This window comes from Ciconia boyciana, chromosome 4 (genome assembly GCF_034638445.1).
Source record: "Ciconia boyciana chromosome 4, ASM3463844v1, whole genome shotgun sequence".
Taxonomy (NCBI): Eukaryota; Metazoa; Chordata; class Aves; order Ciconiiformes; family Ciconiidae; genus Ciconia; species Ciconia boyciana.
In genome coordinates, this window is record NC_132937.1 from 17,497,693 (window position 1) to 17,515,820 (window position 18,128).

The following is an 18,128-nucleotide window of genomic DNA, read 5'->3' on the forward strand; positions in this document are numbered from 1 at the left end:
AAGGAAGGGGGGATGTTCGGAGTGATGGCATTTGTCTTCCCAAGTAACCGTTACGTGTGATGGAGCCCTGCTTTCCTGGAGATGGCTGAACACCTGCCTGCTGATGGGAAGGAGTGAATGAATTCCTTGCTTTGCTTTGCTTGCGTGCGTGGCTTTTGCTTTACTTATTAAACTGTCTTTATCTCAACCCACGAGTTTTCTCACTTTTACTCTTCTGATTCTCTCCCCCATCCCACCACGGGGGGAGTGAGCAAGCGGCTGTGTGGGGCTTAGTTGCTGGCTGGAGTTAAACCACAATACTCAGCTTTAGTTCTCCAGTGCATGTTCTGCTCTGGTGATTTCCAGCCTCGGTCTTTAACTCACCTCTATTTTGTGCAAGCATGGTGGCCTGGAAAGCTCTGTGGTTTCTACTTAAGGAGTCCAGCACATGGGAACTGTGCAAACAAAAGCCATTTGGCAAATGCTTAGTGGGAGCAGGGCTGCCCGGACCATTTCACTCTTTGCCCTTCAGCACTTTCATGATCAGATCTTTGGCTCCCTCATGAATTCATGTGAAATTCACTGTTGGAGATCAGCTTCCTGGTTTTGATGTCTTTCAGGAAAGGCTGGGCTGTCATTTTAGGCCTATGAGCTATATTTGCTGGTTGATGGATGCCTCCATATTGCCAGCTGAAAATCATCCATAAGTCGGCTATAGCAGATGTGCCATGTAATTACACTGTCACTGAAGGATTCCAGACATTGGCTTGGTAATTCTAAGAATCCATTTCTATCCATCAGAAAATTCCCAGTTATTTTTCCTAGATATTAAGAATTTCAGACATTTTTACTGTGATGAAAAATGTATTCCAGCAGCTTTTTAAGACAGCAAAGCCAAGATTCGTCTCATGTAATATTATGCCTATGGCTGACGCATCTTGAGCTAGGAGCCTAATGACCCTCCTTTCCCTCTTTAAGACATGTGAGAGAGACCTCCATGCAGTCATTCAGACCTTAGGTTGTACGATTCACCCACTGGAGCTGCTCTTTTATATGTGCTGGTAAGGAAGCTTACAGTACAACTGGCCTCCTAATTTGGGGGTCTCATTTAAGAGACTAAATACAAAAGAGCTGAAGTCACAGACAGATGAGGAGGCCCATTTCTTTTCTTTATTAGACCTCAGATACGGCATGAATCAAAGCAGAAGGTGTCAGAGTGCCAATGTTATAGCATCTGATATGCTGTGCTTTGGGCACCCTCATATTCAGGACAGTTGCTTAGCAACTAGGATACAGGCTGAGGATGCAGAGAGTCTGGGATCTTTTCTCTGCCCAACACGATTAGCATGACTTGGATAAATTACTTCACCTTTCTGTATTCTTCTTTCCTTTTATACATTTATTTATTCTGTCTTTTACCAAATGCTTCAGCAACTCCTTTGAAGATATCACAGCCTTCAAGTAATGAAATTATTCTTATCCTACGAAGCTGCAGATCCTGGACAAGGGACTCGGGTGTCAATCCTCTCACTACCTGTCTCTCACAGGTAACCACCTTCTCCTTAACTACATTCATCACTGACCCAAAAGAGCTGCCATATTAACTATCTAGGAACAGAGGCATTTCAGTGGGTAAGTGTTTTTCCTCTGTGTGTGTAAATTTCTGAACACAAACCATTGTGAAAAATCTAAGCTGGCATTTGGCAGAATGTCAGTAGACTTTATACAATAACACTATCCAACTAGACATATTAGGAGAACAGAATCTGCAAGACAGCATACTTTTGGCTCTGTTACATATTCATACTACTACTACTACTACCACCACCAGCAAATAAAGACAGGTGGAAGGACAGTGGGGCTAACATTAGACCTTCGTGAGGGCATTCTTTGCTTGACTGATGGTTCATAACCATTCAGCATAGACAGTGAGCTGTGAGGTTTTGTCATCCAAGTTAGGAGCTCTGGCTGATGGAAGGAAGATGAATGAAGAGTTGGTTCCAAAGTCTGTAACTCTTTGATTTCGTGGTTGTTTTCTGCATCTTGATCTCACTGCAGCTGCCACCTCAAAGAACAGGGTGAGAGTAATTGTGTTGGCTTGCCTCCAAAGCCTGGAGGAGTAGTCACTTGCTACTCCCAGATTATCTGCCAGGCAAACAGAAAGGTTAATGATGTAGAGCTTGATTACTCTGGTAGAAAGAAAGCAGTCAGCTTGATCCAAAAATCTTTATTGTGTGTGTAAGGGAGATACATTTAAAGGGCTCAGAACTGCAATACACTGTCTTGTCTATTCCATCTTTGAACATGGGAGTATTTGCCTTCTGGCAGGTATGGTCTTGTAAGTAATAGCTTTTTGCTGTGCATACATCTTTTTGCCTGAAGCTTGTCCTTTAATTTTAAGACATTTACAATAGTTTTGTTGTTAAGAAAGCCAGTCTTCTTCGAGACATATAAGCAGAAGAAACATTTGAACATATTTGTCCCTGGAACAGATTGAATACCATTAGTTGAAATATGTACATATAAATATATGTCTTTATATAAAAATGCATACATACATGTGTGTGAGAGACAGAGTGTGTGCGCATGGGTGTGTATACACATATATGTGTATGCCATAAGCACACGATTTCTGGTGTTCATCTTCAAGATAAATGCAAGCCAGGCCTATCAAGTCAAATGCAACAACACCCCCAACAACCCCACAGAAAAAGAAAATAAAATAAAAATAAAAATAAAAATAAAAGAAAAGAGAAGAAAAGAAAAGAAAAGAAAAGAGAAGAAAAGAAAAGAAAAGAAAAGAAAAGAAAAGAAAAGAAAAGAAAAGAAAAGAGAAGAAAAGAAAAGAAAAGAGAAGAAAAGAAAAGAGAAGAAAAGAAAAGAGAAGAAAAGAAAAGAAAAGAAAAGAAAAGAAAAGAAAAGAAAAGAAAAGAAAAGAAAAGAAAAGAAAAGAAAAGAAAAGAAAAGAAAAGAAAAGAAAAGAAAAGAAAAGAAAAGAAAAGAAAAGAAAAGAAAAGAAAAGAAAAGAAAAGAAACAAAGAAAAGAAAAAAGAAACTTTTCAGAGCTTTCCAGAAGCTGCCAGCTGAACAAATGAACAACAACAAAACTACAGGACAGGGAAGGTAAAAAAGAGTTTACCATTGCTAAAGACAGTAGAGTTTATAAAGCTGTTTATAAAGGTGTTTGTAAAGTTTGGCTTTCTTTTTTTAACAAGAATCTGTTTTGTGGGGATGTTTAATATTAAAACAAAAAAGCAAACAAGAAACTTTATGAACCCATGAAAATGGAAATCTTCCAGCCTTTGGTTGAAAACCAGAATATTCTGGCCCAGGACTGAAATACTGAATCCAAAGCCCAATATATTTCTCTCCACAGTGACTCATGGACTTTATAATTCAGAAGCAGTTTTCTTGCATTCTTCCATGCGTGTTTGATTCTTTGGCTGACCCATATCTCCCATGATACTTGGTGATGAAGAATCCCTTTGTCCCCCACATTTCTGTCAGTGAACAGTGGCTTCCAAAAAATTTTAACAGAAAATTATGTTCTGATTGGCTCTACATTTTACCTATTTTATGGTCAAGGACCTGGTGAAAAAGAAGTGCATAATAATTTGTTATGTGTCTTCTCCTGCTGATTCCTTATTACTCTAACACTTATTGTGATTTGCAGCTAGCTTTAAATGACTTATCTAAGAAGTTTCCACTTTGCCTTTTTATATTATTCTATGTTCTAAAAAAAATTTAATATAGTTAACTTCAAAATCCAAACTTCAACTAAGCTGTGGTGCTTTTTTTGTTGTTGGGGTTTGGGGTGGGCTTCTTGGTTCTCACTTGTATTTAACTCTTTGCTGTTAATTAGATCCTCTTTAAATAATTACATTTATTAATTTCGCCTTGCACTTATACTTCTATTTTCGATGTCAGTTTATCCCAGGCCAAGGGTGTCTGTACTGTGTTCCTTGACATACCTGCAGATCTAAAACCTGGGGACCCATTGTGGCTATGTCCCAGCCTCAGGGCAGGTGTGATCTCTGTCCTGTTGTGTTGGCTCCTCATCTTTGTCTCCTTGTATCTTAAGATACAAGATGATGAACATCTCCATGAGTGTTTCAAGTGCTGGTGGGGAAGAAAACCCCATTAAAAAAGAACCAAAACATAGGTCAAATCAATGATATTTTCCTTAATGGGGAAGAGTATGGTGTTGCTCACAGCAACTGAGAAAGGAGGAAGATTTTTATAAGGTAAAGGCCTAAAGAACAAGATAAAAAGAGCTCTATTCATAAGCAAGAGAGATACAAGTGGGAGAGGAGTGAGTGAGGAAAGAATTCAGGACAAATGTCTCAAAGCAGCTATGGAAAAAGCTCTTCAAAAACACAGAAAATGTTCTGAAAAGCTGAAGGGACAGGAAAGATGCCACCAAAGTTGCCTAGAAGTCAAGAACTGCCAAGTCAAGGCAAGCTTTAAAAAACTAAAAGTCAGGAAATATCATTCTTCCTAAACATCTGCTGAGGCCCAGGGGCATAACAAAGAAATCCTCTACAGCTGCATGGCAATTGGTAAATTCTTGTTCTCATGCTACATGCCAAACTCCTTTCTCTTTGCTTCTCTAATTCATGCGTCAGCGCATGGAGGTAATCCAGACACTGAAGAGACTTTTGTGCTAAAATGTCAGTTAGGAGAAAACCCTCAGCTCTTGATGGGAAGATGAATGTATAAGAGAAGCTCAAAATACAGAGTAGATTATAAAAGGAACTAGGGTCTGAGAGGAGAATGTAGCAGACAGTGAGAGAAAAAATGAGGCTAGTTTTCTGAAACACATGAGTTTAGTAATTATCCCTAGAGCTATAGCTTGAAAACAGACAACAAAGATGAATATCATGCCGTCTGAAATCAATGTAATCCTATCATTTTGAGTAAATGAGGTTTTGAGGTTCCACAAAATAGAAACTCAATGGAAAAACATTCATGACTCTAAGTTTTGAAACATAAATGATGAAGTGTGATGTGTGTTGAGGGAGGAAGGCAGGGAGTGTGTGTGCATGAAAAGCTTATCTTTTTATTTAACTGACAACAAATATGGTTCTGCTTGATTTCCAGAAGCCACATAAGACTATGCATGGGCTTTCTGAACTGCCTTACAGGCCACTGAAGAAATACAAAGGAAAGAAAAAAAGGGTGTCACTTTGCTTAACCAGTGACAGCAAGAACTCCCTCTGCTCAGTTACCTGCATGTCCTTCTGCACATAGCAGCCATCATACCTCTGGAATAAGAGATAGGACTTTTCAAGACATTGTGGCTTTCCATTTGCTGCTGAAAACCTTCCTGGTGGTCCAGGTATGCCAGGATTTAAGACAACCCATGCTTTCAGCAGGTGCTGTGCTGTGGATGGGAGAGCTGGGAACAGATGGCACAGAAACTGCTGCAAGTGCATGATGCTACTCAGGGACCCTCTTCTGCAGAAGTCCTCCAGGGGCTGAATTCAGCAGTTTTACAGGTGTTTTGTGTCTCTGAAGTGTCTTTCTTGTGCTCTCATGTAAGGCATACCTGTCTCCAGGGAGTGAGTCTTCCTTAAAGAGGGGGAGGAATTTGGTATTCTTATTCATTTACTATCTTTGTTTTCACTATCTTTGTTTTACCCCTGCTAATTACCCCTCTGGAATGAAACTGAACAGAACATTAAACCACTTGTCCTTACAGGACAAGGGATTTGAGTGAATTAACCTGCCAGGAAGATATCTGCGAGGTACATTCCCTTATGGGAAACATCTTCACTGCTCCTTTGAATGAAAGCAAATACAGAAGATCACCAAAGCGAATGGTTTTTACATTTCAGTTTCCATTTGTAGCATTTGAAGAGACTGGGGCAGGTTAATGTAGGTCTTAAATTCAAATGTTAAAAAAATAACCTTTTCAAAGCTTGACATTAGTATGAATCTCTTTTTCTCAGTTTCATTTTCTCATCTTTAAAGGTGACAAATTTGATGCAGTATTTATTACTCCAAATGGCAATATGGCATGCTTGACAATTATGTATGAAAACAGGGAAAAGGAATGCAAGTACATTTTTTTTGTGTACAGAACAGGCATTGGATGGAAGACTTCAGGATTGTTGTGCCACTGAGCCTGTTTCTTCTCTTGTTTGTCTTTCCTTCATAAGCTTACCAGAGTGTCACTAAGTATATGTTCAAATGTGCTCACAGCCTCCAGGCATTACCCTACACCTAATAGTCCCAAAGTAAATACATTGCATGATTGGTACAAAGCAAGAAAGATAGCCTGCCTTCATTTAAAGCGGTATAAAAAGCTCATGTAGATTTAAGGGGATACAGCATCTCACTCCAGATGTTCACAGTTCTTTCAGTTATAGTAATGTTATTAGTAGCAGGTGTAACATTCATATATTAAAACCTTTACTTTAATAAGAAAATGTTCATATGATTGGCATCAGATAAAAAGAGCAAAATAAAGATAATAAAAAAGGTAATAGACTTAAAGGCCTCTCACACAGCCCTTTTATCAACAGTCCTCAGTTTCCTACAAAAGAAGTGATAATCATTATGTCTGTTTTGATCATTAAGAGTTTGAAGAGGTTAGTTTCACTAGATTACCCAACCAACTCCACTGTTTAAAACAGAGGACATTACTGTTATGAACAGCAAAGATTACTCTTGGTTTTCAGACCATAACATCTTTTCCCTTGCTTAGGATGCCAGCGGGCTAGCATTAACACTCTTGCATGTCCAAACCACTGTTTTATTTTCAATAATAAAATAAACCAATAAACCAATCTCATTGTTGTCTCTACTGCTTTGGATGAAGTGACATCCTGGATGGCAGAGGTAATACTCAATGTCTATAGTGCAGCTCAGTAGAACAGGGTGCCAAACAGTCACAAAACTTTTCGCATAACAAATCAGGAATGAGCTAGCATACAAACCAGGTGAATGAAAAAGAGTGGTGACATCTTTTTGCCTGAATTGAAGGATCAGAATAGGCAAGGAGATACCCACATCAAAGCAAGCCAGACATTTGTCCAGGAAATCTTTTCATTGCACTATTGTGTTACAGATGAGCAATTAGATATCCAGTAATTCTATGGGTGGGGTTTTTTTTCATCTGAAACTGGGTAATTTGTGATGAACATGCTGATAAATCATTAACATTTTTATAAAAAAATGCAGTTGTTCACTGAAAAAAAGGCCTGCTATCTGCTAGTCACAGAAGCCATCTAGATTTCTGACCAACATCCTAAAACTTGAGGTGTGGAATGAGTGTATGTGTATGTCTGAGTGAGTGAGTGAAGAGGTCTGTTTTGCTTATTTTTAGGTTTCTAGTTTGGGTGCTATGAATTGTACCATTCATACATATTATGATCCTGAAGCACTTGAAGTCAACCACATGACTAACTCTTCTCTTCTCTTCTCTTCTCTTCTCTTCTCTTCTCTTCTCTTCTCTTCTCTTCTCTTCTCTTCTCTTCTCACTTCTAACTCAAGCATTCTGCTATTGTTTTGTCTGAGGATTTTCTTGTTCTTGCTCATTAAGATCAGGAATTCCAGATTTGATCTCTCATACTGAAAGTTTATTTGAAAACACTTCACTACAAGGAAAAAAAAAAAGAAAAAAAAATGTTGGGCTTTAGCCAATAGACAGTTTCACAAAACACCCCTATAATTTTGCAGAAAACAACTATCTGGCCATGCTGCTCAATACATATAGAGAAACCCAACTCCTCCCCAACTCCTTCCACAGTAAGACAATATTCCTCTGCTTGTTCTCCATAACAAGATTAGCCAGGCCTATAAAAGAGCAATTACATCACTACAAAGCATTTTAGGTTTTGATCCTATGAATTCAACTGCTGGAGTCATAAAAGACCATTCACTCTCTCTTTTTTGTATTTTTTCTTGGGGTGGTTTTTGAGGGTCTTTTTTGTGACGTGTGCAACTTAGGATGATGAGACTGATATGTACCAAGTTTTAGTACATGTAGCATGTGTTTGTCTCTGAAGTCTGAAAGCATGTGAGTCATCATAATGGCTTCAGGTTGTAAGTAACATCAATGATGAAAACATTAAACCACAAAACCAAGTTACTCTTATAATGGTTCATTTACCCTGGAGAAAAATAAATTACTAGGTGAAATCTCTTTTAATAACTAGGAAGGATTATCATGGACAATTCATTGCATCTGGCAGACATTTGCAGACTATCTCCTAGAGGATTATTAGGCCTACATCTTTATGAATGGCTGTATATATTTATTATTCCTTTATTTACAGCCATGCTACAATTCACTTTCTTAAGATTCAAGGCAGGGAGATCTGTGGACCAAAAAGCTTGACATTTATCCATAGACAGAGAGGGGGACAGAGGTTAGAGGAAGGAGAATAACAAGAGGCAATATAAATGAAGTCAAATCAGTTAATGATAAACAGCACAATAACACTTCAGCATTATTTTCTCAGGAAATTAGACCTTATCAATAATTGAACCTTGACAGTTTGGATGCTCTGTATATTACTAGCAATACCTCTGAGCCCTTCAAACAGCCAGTTCAGAAGGCTTGCATTTTTGTGAAGCTAGGGGGATGTTGGCTGAAACTGAATCGCTTTACTGACAAGAAAGTGATCAAGAATGCAGGAGGGAATGAGACCTCACAAGTGCTGATGTGGGTGACAGCTAAGAGAAGGCAAATCTTGGATTCAGCAGGAAACGCATTGATGGGGAATTTACACATCTAACCTGGGACTGGAAATTTTGCTCCAAGAGGCAATTGCCTAGGTATAGCACTGCTGAGTGCTGCCACACAGAAACCCCTTTGGGCACATGCCATTTAGGATCATTTAGCAGCAAGTGCTGAAATGGCAGAGAATTTAGGTTTTCTTTCCCCAAAAGGGAAGCTGAGCTACAGAAATAGAAATACTTTTTTGTCTTGACAACAGTGGATAAAATATAATTTCAAGTGCAATGAGAAATATTGTAAACAGACTGCAATTTGTATGCTGTACCATAAGATGAAAGCCAGTTTAGCTGCTTAATAATCTCATTCTAAAAATCCATCATGAAAGACAAGTGACTATAGGTCTCATAAGCAAAAAATGCAGCTTTCAAAGTTGCGTTGGCAGCTTCAGCTACCCTCTTCAGGAACTGAATTCCTTCTGAATATCATCGTGATATATGCTACATCCATAAAAAATGTAATGCATATTATAAGGTAAAAAGATAAAAAGCTGCTGTTGATATTGGTAAGTATCATTTCTACCCATCTTTTCCTTAAGTGAATATTCATTTTGCAATTTCTTATATGAATCATCCCAAAAATGTGTCTCAAAGGGAAACCTGAAGGGAAGTAACAGCCTCACGAGTTGGTTCAGTGAGAAGGCTCTGTGTATAAAGCTTCATGGAGGACATAGGACATCTCTGTGAGTGCGTGATCAATGGGAAGAAGAATCTGTTAGAAGAAAAGATGAAGGGCAGAGATGAGGACAATTTTGCTGGGAGAGCAAGCATTCATGGAAGGATTCAGTGGTCAATGATTTTTGTCAGCTTGATGTTCAAGACAGAATGTAATCATATGGTATACTATAACAATTTCTACAATACTTAAGAAACCAGTCAGAGCAATGTCTCCACTAATATTATTTATTTCTAATAGCTTACAGAAAACAGGGAGGTCTAGATGACTGAAGGTAGTCAAACATACTGACTACCCTTGAAAGGAAAAAAAAAAAGGTATTTTGGAGAATATTAACATTTATTTGCCAAAGAAATTGTAGAAAATTTTGTAAAAAATACATGTTTATATTTCTGTGAAGTAAGAAGACAACAATTGTAGCAGATTTGGCAAAACATCAAATAATCTTCTCCTTACATAGGCAGAGAGGGTGATAGATGTGAGTGTCCTGGTTTTGGGTGGGATAGAGTTAATTTTCTTCCAAGTAGCTGGTATAGTGCTGTGTTTTGGATTTTAGTATGAGAATAATATTGATAACACGCTGATGGTTTGGCTGTTGCTAAGTGGTGTTTACACTGGGCAAGGACTTTTCAGCTTCCCCTGCTCTGCCAGGTGCACAAGAAACTGGGAGGGGGCACAGCCAGGATAGTTGATCCAAACTGGCCAAAGGGCTATTCCATACCATATGACGTCATGCTCAATATATAAACTGGGGGGAGTTGGCCGGGGGATAGCGATCACTGCTCAGGGACTGGCTGGGCATTGGTCGGCGGGTGGTGAGCAGTTGTATCACTTGTTTTTTTTCTTTCCTGGGTTTTGTTCTGCTCGCTCTCTTGTTGTTTTCTTGTTGTTTATTTATGTTCCAATTATTAAACTGTTCTTATCTCAACCCACGAGTTTCCTTACTTTTGCTCTTCTGATTCTCTCCCCCATCCCACCGTGGTGGGGAGGGTGAGGGAGCAGATGTGTGGTACTTCATTGCTGACTGGGGCTAAACCACAACAGTCCTTTTTGGTGCCCAACGCGAGGCTCGAAGGGTTTGAGATAATAACAGATTAACCAGAGCGTATTAAGGAATTTAGATCTGTTAGTAGTTGTGGGCCACGATATTGATCCATCTGTTCTCGATATTGGTTTACCTGATCTGCACCATGCTCAATTTTTTGCTGTACATGTTAAAGATTGGTGTTGCTTTTTGCAGTTTGCTGTGCTCTGCAGTGATTAGTGATGTTTTGCCTGCAAGATTTCTTATTAAACAGTGATCTTGGGTTTATTTTGGTATCTAAGTGCCATACTGAAACCATTACCGTACGTCGGGTACCACCTCATGGAGACAATTCGCAATTATACCTCTTCCTCTGAGAGGTTTTTTATGGAGGAAATGCAGAATGGCACCTTCGCTACTTTCTTCTACAATGTTTCCTCCTTCGTTACAATAACTTTTCAGTATCTTGAACATCCTTGGGTAGTTAAGATACATCTATTGGTATTGCTTGGGAATACTGTTTTGATCTTGTCCAAGATTAGTAAGCAATTTAAGAATATCATCCAGAGATCTGCCCCAAGGCTGGATAGTTATGAGTGGCAGGGTGTGTGGGATAGCATGGGCAATGCCTAGGATGGTGGGTACCTCCAGTGTTTTGGAACTTCACCCCTGAACAAGTGCAGAATCCTGAAAAATTAGTAGAATATTTGGAAAAAGTATGTTGTCACCCTGACAATTCTAAGGAGATACAAATGACTGCAATGTGCTGGGGTCTGGCCCATGCCTGCTGAGCCCTGTTCAACACTATTCACAACCGTCAAGGATCTGGTGACAAAACGACACACACCGCGGCTACTCCAGCCTCCCGTGTGACAGGCTGTCTCATCCCACTCGGTGGGTTGCGAGAGGGGTGAATCTTTTCGATTCCCCGATGGTTTGTGTACCGACAAAAGCCGATCTCTGCTCGGCAGAGCCGTGTGGTCAGTAGAGTCACAACAATGACTCAGAGGAACAGGCTGGCCAGCAACTTTATTAACTGGTGAATTCCACAAACGGACAAACTTAACGAACTGGTGAGCTTAACGAATGAACAGAGGCGATTTGGCAATGGAGCTATTTTCCAGGCAACCCGTCACCATTTATCCCAGACTTGCATAAGAGTAGAGGGAGAGAGAAGCAAGAAAAGGAAAGGAAAAGAGAGGAGGAAAGAGAAAGAAAATGTATCACCACCCTTGGATCGCGCAATGACGATGACAGACGTGGCAATGCTCCAGTGGTGGGCATGCACGCTTCCCTGGGAGGGGGGGGGGGCGAGCCCTTTATAGGCTAATCCCCGCCTCTAGGTGCGCCCCTTCAGGACTTACATGGTTCTTGTTCTAGAAAGTTCTTAATCTTCTGCGCAGGCGCTGGGGGAGGGGAGTGGTCGCGAGGGGTCTCTTGGGCGGTTGCAAGCCCCTTCCTCAGATAAACTCTGTGTGACCTCTGGCCATACATGGTAAGGTCCGGCAGAACCTGGAACTGCGCATCCTCCGGTGCGCTCTCCCCCTCCCGCTCTCGCTCTCCCTCACCCCGTGCTCGCTGACCTGCCATCGCCATGCAAATAGCGCCTCAAGTCGCCACAATGTTTGAGACATTAACTCTTTCAGTTTCTCACACCACCCCGTGGCTCAAACATTGTCTATATAATCTTCGTCCAGGGTGACGATTTTCACATAGAGAAGATTGAGAAGACACAGTTCGCGAAATTTTTGACAAGAGTTGGCAGAGGGTCCTTGATTTTGTCTTCCAGGGTGGTGATATGAACATAGTGAACAGCAGGAGAAAAGAGAATGAAAGCAGAAGCAAGCAGATAAACAATAGCTATGCCAGTCATAAGGAACAGAAATCAGGGTTATTCCAATCTGAATTAACCATTTCCCCCACCCCGTGAGTCCCCAGGATTGTAGGAGGGAAGCGAACCAAGATCCGGGTGCATGCCCATTGAAACAGTCTTTCGGTTGGAGTGATCAAAATAGTTCGGCAGCTTGGTCGGCAATTTCTTTCATTTTGGTCCGTGCTGCCTCTATAGTAGTACTGACATGAGTGTAGTAGTAGTAGAGTGCAGTAGTAGAGTGCAGTAGTACTGGAGTTGTGAGATGGACAATGTTATACAACATTCTCCATCACTTAAATTCAACATTTAGGTTTTTGGGGCTTCTGCCACTTCCCAGCACACTCGTCAGGGAGGGGCGGTGAAAGTGAAAACACGAGATGGGCATAAGGATGGGACGACTAAGCCGCATTTCAGACCAGCGTGATATTTCAATGTTAAGCAGGAATAAAATTTCCTATTAGAACATCCCCAAACTAGTCCCAAGGGGGCCGGGGATATGCTAATTTTACAGGTATGTCAGGTTTTGCAGTGAGTGGCAGGCTCTGCAAAGGGCAGTGTGTACAGGGTATGCCACAATACTTGACTCTACCATAAGTCTTGTTGCACAGAACATCCCGGTTTCTATATCTGCGGGAAGGATAACCCCAACAACTACACATGTCCCTTATCAGAACCCTTACTCTCTCCAAGAGCCAGGTTTTTTGGGGGGTCCCCAGGACCAGTGTTATAGTTAAGAACTTTTCCAAGTTATACATAATATTGGGTAATGCAACAAAACCCACCACCACCACCACCACCAACAAATCTCAATCCTTGTTCGGTTGATTGGAGAAGGGCAACACATATCCCTTGGTCGGTTCTATTCCAGATTCTAGTAAACACATGAATTGGTTCCCACACAAGCTTCTAAGGAATATGCTTTCCACCCCCACCCCGTGTCCTCCTTTCCCGGAGGAGAGGAGGACCACCATCCATATGAAAAATCATAAATACATATTAGGACTATTATTACAACATTGGCAGTATTCATCAAGGTCCGACGCTCCTCCGACGAGATCGTTATGTTTTAGCAGGCGATGGTCTGGTTCTCCCCCTGCAAAAGAAAAGGAAAACTCGGTCCCCTTTTGGACCGGTTTTTAAAAGCAAGGGATTATCCACCTGGTGTTAATTTTGTGATCTTTCCCATGGGCGTCAGTAGCCACCCAAGCATAAAGGTTCAACGGAGTCTTTAGGGTTAGCGGAACCTCTCCCACCGTTGGTAGGTTTACTAGTACTGGTTGCCCCGGATAATATGGGACTCCTTTGGAACCCTTCAGTTCCTTCATCCCTGGGAGGAGACTTGGAGGTTTGGGGCAGAAAGCAGTGAGCCTAGGGCATCCATTTGCCCCCCATCGACTATTGACCTTGGTTACAGCATCTCTCAGGTGTCCCGGCCAACCAGGATCATGCGGCTTTAGGGCGCGTTTCAAAAGTCCATTGGTTCTTTCCACTATCCCGTTTGCTTGGGGGTAATAGGGAGTGTGGAATATCCACTGTATCCCCTCGGCCGTTGCCCATTCTTGAACCACCCCTGCGGTGAAGTGACTGCCATTATCTGATTGTATTGACTGAGGCTTAGGTAGGACGCTAAACCAGAACTTTAACCCCTTCACCGTACTTTCTCCTGTCGCTCGTGCCACAGCTTCGGCCTGAACAAGTCCGGACACAACTTCTACCCCTACTAACACATATCGCTTCCCCTCCGATTTCCTGAAAGGCCCTATGAAGTCAACCTGCCAGGTCTCCCATAAGCCCTTCCCATCCCGGAGGTGGAGTGGAGGATCTTGTAGTGGGTGTTTTTCCAGCCGAGTACGACATAGACCACACGTAGAAATCACAGTGCCACACATTTCCCTAGTGACAGGCCATCCTCTGCTCCCAGCTTCCTTGAGGAGGTCTTTAATTCCTGAGTGGCCGTGTTTTACATGCAGCCACTCTAATAGATGCTCCCATTTTTCCTCTTCTGCTTCTATTGTCATCACAGCCAAGCGGGTAAGTAAGTCTACTTGGTTACTTAAAATGTGTGCGGGGTGGTTCCCTCCCTGGTGGGCAGCCACCCATCCTATTAATATAGGGGTTCTCTTAGCTACTTGCAGAATGTCTTCCCATTTTTCCTTTTGCCATACTGGCACCCGGTTTACCTCCCATTGATTCTGCTCCCAAAAAGGGAGCCACTCGGTGCATCCTTTAAATACAGCATATGAATCCGTATAAATATACACGGGGTCGGTATTTTCTTTTCCTCTAGTAACTACACTCCAGACTGCCACCAGTTCCCCTACCTGTGCGCTGCCTTCACCCTCGGTTATGATCTGCCCTCCGGAGTCGACACACAAAGCTACTGGCCGATACTTCCAAACCCTACCTTCCCTTTTTGAAGAGGCATCTGTAAACCATACATTTTTTAGCTGGGGCTCATAGGGAGGAGCCTCCCTTATGTAGGTAGGGGGAGCCTCCTTTCCCAGGGGAACAGATGATCTGTCTTGTATTTGAAGTATTCTGGGTGTTCCTTCCTCCACCTGATATGCGTGGCTGTAATGCTCTAATTGAGCATACCATTTTCTGACTGTTTCCCTTTGCGCAACTCCCATGGGAGGTGGGGTGCCCGCCAGGACAGGCCTCAGAACCTTAAAGGGCCCTCGCAAAATTATAGATTGTTTCCGTATAATCTTTCCCACTTCCTGTAGGGCCAAGGTTACTACAAATAGCCCCTTCTCCCAGGTTGAATACCGCTTCTCTGCATCTTTGAAACTGCGTGAGAAGAATCCAAGGGGGCGAGTGGGGCCCTCTGGTCCCTTTTGCCATATATGTATTGATGCCCCGTGGATTGCAAAACCCCATTCAATCTGGAACGGGTCTGTCGGGCGTATCGGACCCAGGGCCTGATATACTCCCACCTCAAAAACTAACAGCTTTAGAGCCTCCTCGTGAACAGGAGTCCAATCCCAGGTGGCTCTTTTGCGCATTAGGTCGTACAGAGGGCGAGCTTTAATAGAGAAATCTGGAATGTGTTTTCGCCAGAAGACCAGTAAGCCCAAAGCGTGTTGCAGTTCCTTTTTGTTCTCGGGGACTCTTACCTGCCCTAAGGTAGTCAGGGTTTCAGGAGGTATGCAAACTGTACCACCTTTCCACCATATGCCCAAAAATTTCACCTCAGGGGCAGGTAATTGTACCTTCTCCACAGGGATTTGAAGGCCCAGTCCTTCCAAGTGGGTAATTATATTTTTCTGGGTTTTCTCCACGGTGGTGATATCAGCCCCCCCTATCAGTACATTGTCGATGTACTGGTAGGTTCTTACTCCCTCCTCGGGAGGAGGGGCTTCTGCTAGTGCCTGGGATAGAGCATGGTGTGCTAGGGTAGGTGAATGTTTGTAGCCTTGTGGGAGGCGGGTAAAGGTGTATTGAATACCATCCCAGGTGAATGCAAATCTGCCCCTATCATTTTAAACGCTCCTGAATTGGGAGTGCTGCCCTTAGGTGGTCCTGGATTTGTATGGCATGTAGCTTCAGGGGGTCAGGGAGGCCCTTTATCAGGGGTTTCATTCGACTGGGGTCGGCTTTTAGCAACATCGGGGAGGGCGGATGGGGTATTAAGTGCCGGTCACGCATGAGCTGGAGGCAGGCGGCTTTCTGCATGCTCTTGGTAATTTGATCCAGTCCCAGAGTGGGGATGGTCACCGGATCTCCCCGTTCCAAGGGGTCTAGCCCTCCAGCCCAGTATGCCGCCCTTTCAGTGAGGGACCAGGGGGCTCGAGTGTCGGGGACGGTTAGAAACATGCCTGGACCCCAGTATCCCTGTGCCTCCTCCTCAGAAAGTTTAATTCTGTCCCCCCCCATGAGGGAGACCCTCCACACATATTCCGTCTCCATTTCTCTAGGGAGCCTACTATATCTTTCTTGTAATTTCGCCAATTCAGTTGCACTATAGGGTATTTCTTTTGTTATGATTTCTGGCGCGATATCGGCAGCCCCTTCATATTGAAATTCCGTTTTAATAAGTGGGCGAAGTTTGGGAGCAGTTTTCTCATGTTGGCACTTTGCCCATTCCATTTCCTCCCAGGGGTAGTGGCCAGCTACCCCTCTGTCAGCCAGCTCGCGTTCCTTAGACAGACCGCAGTGCCCACACTCGCTCTCCAGATCCTCCCTCCGCGCCTCCGCTAGTGCCGACAGCAACTCGCGCTCCCTGACAAAAGCATCGCGCAACTGATTCTGCAACCTAGTTGCTGCTATTTCCGATCGCACCCGTTTTTTCTGCTCAGCTTCCAGCTCCGCTTGCAAGCTTTTAACCAAATCTTGTAACGATTCGCTCGCCTCTCGCTCAGCCCATTTTACCGTGCACTTATATTTCTGCACTGCCATCAGCGCAGCTACTAAAACACCCAAACCAACAGCTTTTAACAACTCTAACAGCAAAGGGGAGCAGTCCAGATCAGGCTGAACCCAGGAAGCCATGATCATCTATCTGCCGGAGGACTCAGCCGATTCACGTCCTCCCTTCTCGACTCAATCGATATCCCCTCCCTGTTCAACTCACTGATCAAGTCAGGGAATCCCACTTCTGACACCAAATTAATGTCTCGTCCCACTCAGTGGGTTGCGAGAGGGGTGAATCTTTTCGATACCCTGACGGTTTGTGTACCGACAAAAGCCGATCTCTGCTCGGCAGAGCCGCGTGGTCGGTAGAGTCACAACAATGACTCAGAGGAACAGGCTGGCCAGCAACTTTATTAACTGGCGAATTCCACAAACGGACAAACTTAACGAACTGGTGAGCTTAATGAACGAACAAAGGCGATTTGGCAATGGAGCTATTTTCCGGGCAACCTGTCACCATTTATCCCAAACTTGCATAAGAGTAGAGGGAGAGAGAAGCGAGAAAAGGAAAGGAAGAGAGAGGAGGAAAGAGAAAGAAAAAGTATCATCACCACCCTTGGATCCCGCAATGACAATGACAGACGTGGCAATGCTCCAGTGGTGGGCACACGCGTGCGCTTCCCTGGGGGGAGGGGAGCATGTCTTTTATAAGCTAATCCCTGCCTCCAGATACACCCCTTCAGGACTTACATGGTTCTTGTTCTAGAAAGTTCTCAATCTTCTGCGCAGGTGCTGGGGGAGGGGGGTGGTCGCGAGGGGTCTCTTGGGCGGTTGCAAGCCCCTTCCTCAGATAAACTCTGTGTGACCTCTGGCCATACATGGTAAGGTCCGGCAGAACCTGGAACCGCGCATCCATCGGCGCGCTCTCCCCCTCCCGCTCTCGCTCTCCCCCACCCCCTGCCGTCGCCATGCAAATAGCGCCTCAAGTCGCCACAATGTTTGAGACATTAACTCTTTCAGTCTCTCATACAGGCACTGCAGCTACTCCAGCCCCTTCTGCGACAGGCACTGCATCTGCTCCGGTCCCCCCTGCGACAGGCACTGCGGCTGCTCCAGCCTCTCCTGCGACAGGCACTGTGGTCACTCCAGCCCCCCTTGCAACAGATAATGCGTTTCAACCAGGGAATCAACCTGTGTCAGTATCAGTCAACTCTATACATAAGAAGAAATCCTGGAATCGAAAGTCAGCTCGTTTAGAAAGGGAAGATGAATGACCAGGGCCATCACAAGGAGAGGAAGAGAAAGAACTTGTGGATGAGACAGAAACTACCCAACCCCTATCCCTGAGTGAGCTGCGAGATGTGTGAAAAGATTTCACCCCATCGTCCAGGTGAGCACATTGTCACCTGGCTGCTCCGATGCTGGGATAGTGGGGCCAGTAGCCTGGAATTAGAGGGTAAGGAAGCCAAGCAGCTGGGATC